Genomic DNA, 2,233 nt, shown 5'->3' on the forward strand with positions numbered 1-2,233 from the left:
TCAATAGCCTTTGCGTAAGCAGAATTGGGGCATTACACCTGAAAATTTCAAGCTTCCCAGCTTTGGTATGAACATAGCTTCCGTTCCTGTTTCAGACAAAGAAAACTTGTGAGTTTAAACATGGTGGTTGGTTTGTGGCCTTGACTTTGAAGGCGGCTGCTTCTGCATTTGCCAAGATGACTGATTTCCACTCGCAGACCTTGCTTGTTCCCGATATCCTCTACTTGTTGCATTGCATGAACTGGCATTCTCCCAACCCTTATGTCTCATATGAATCCCAAAGCACGTCTATTGCTCCTACTTCGTGTACATGATGTTCTTTCTTGATTTAACCACTGGCCTCGGCCTTGAAGTTTATTGTTCCTTCACCCGCCTTGATAACTGATTCTCACTTGGAGACCTTGCTAACCACTTCCTTTGTTACCCTTAACGCAAAAAATACCTCGGATCCATTCACCAAGCACCCTCCATCTGATATGTACCAAACTTTTCGTGTTTTACCAAAAATACCTTTGATCCGTTCACCCCAAACCCTTCATTTGTTGCGTTGTTCATGAATTGACAAATACCAAGCCCTTGCATTTCACAAGGATCCCAAGGCATGTAGATTGTTTCCTACTCAGTGTGCCTGCTGTTTTTCCTGACTTATGACAATTTGATATGCGGGCCAGATCATGTTTTGTTCAATTGGAAAGCTGGTGGCAGATTTTGAAGTCATTTCTCACTTGTTATGACCGAATTGACTCAGGACGAGGAAGTAAACAAGACGAAAGGAACAGAGTAGAGGACAATGGAAAGAGATGATTCCTAACAATAAAACTACAACGTAGAAACCTATCGGATGTGGACACCGACTCTAATGACCTTGACATGCATCTGCAGCCTATCCTGTTAAGCAAATCTGATGTTCAGCTCTTGTTGTACCTTTTCGCCATGAAACTGGGCTTCAGTGCTCCGCTTATCCAATTTGAATCACGATCCCCTTTCGACTTGTAGTGCCCGAAGGGTTTTCACCATCAAGCCTCTCTCATTTTGGGTCTTTCTCTCATCTCATTGTCGCCTTATGGTGCCTGTGAAGGTTGTCACCAATAAGACTCTCTCATTTTGTTTTCTCTCAGCTTTCATCGCCTTGCGGTACCCGTGAGGGCATTTATCATCAAGACTCTCTCATTCTTCATTTTTCCTGTTTGGACCGGAGTGTTGCCCCTTTATATGGTTCACCTCTACTCGCTTGACTTGGCATCTCTCGAAGATTAATTAGAAGGTCTTTCTTTGGACCGTAATGCAGGCTTTTGGACAGGGTTAGGAAGAAAGGGTATCAAAGGCTCAAAACAATTCAACATGGGCTCAAAATTACAACTTTCGGAATCAGGTTTCTCACAAAAACCACAACTTCTGCCCCAGTTTCTTTCTTGGGGACTTTGGATTTTTATTTGGTGTGACTGAACCTCAGAGAGAGGCTGCCTACGTATCCTTTCGGAATCAAGTCAAACGTAGTTCATGTCATAGAATTACTTCGTTGTTGCGATCTTTCCCTTTCTTCCACTTTTCTTTTCTTTCTTTTCATTTCTTTTCTTTTCCTTCTCTTTTCTTTTTCTTTTCTTTTTCTTTTCCCTTCTTTTTTTCTTTTCTTTTCTTTTCTCGTCTTTTTCTTTTCTTTTCTTTTCTCTTCTTTGTTCTTTCTTTTCATTGTTTTTCTCTCGTTTCTCCACTTACTTTCCCCGCTCGGGCTTACGGGTTTTATTGTTGATTCCGAAAGAGGGGTATTCAAGAAAATAACCGAGGCTCAAAGGGGTAACAAAGGATAAAGTGTTTGGATAGCAGAACAAAATGCCTTCGTCATTCCAATCTCCAAAACATGCCAAGTACAAACTACACAATTAAACAAGCATACGTAACATCCTTTGATTGCACCAGAATTAATAACCATATTCGCGCATTTGCCTTCTACATTTGTCAATTACCCAGCACCATTGGATAACAACCACGGTACCACGAACGGACCCTGTAAACTTGGGGCAAACTTGCCCTTGGCTTCAAACCGATGCGGCATAATGCATTTCAACAACATTTCTTTATGTTCTGTCTGCCCTAGTTTCACACAATTTGGGCTCGAAGTGATCTCAAAATGCCCTTACTTATTCTCTCGAATGTCCTTACATCTTTAGCATTGTTTCATCGCTTCATTACTAAACTGTCTTTTAAAACCAGGCTGAGAATTATGCGTGCATGT

Source organism: Nicotiana attenuata, chromosome 5, assembly GCF_001879085.1.
Source record: "Nicotiana attenuata strain UT chromosome 5, NIATTr2, whole genome shotgun sequence".
NCBI classification, from domain to species: domain Eukaryota; kingdom Viridiplantae; phylum Streptophyta; class Magnoliopsida; order Solanales; family Solanaceae; genus Nicotiana; species Nicotiana attenuata.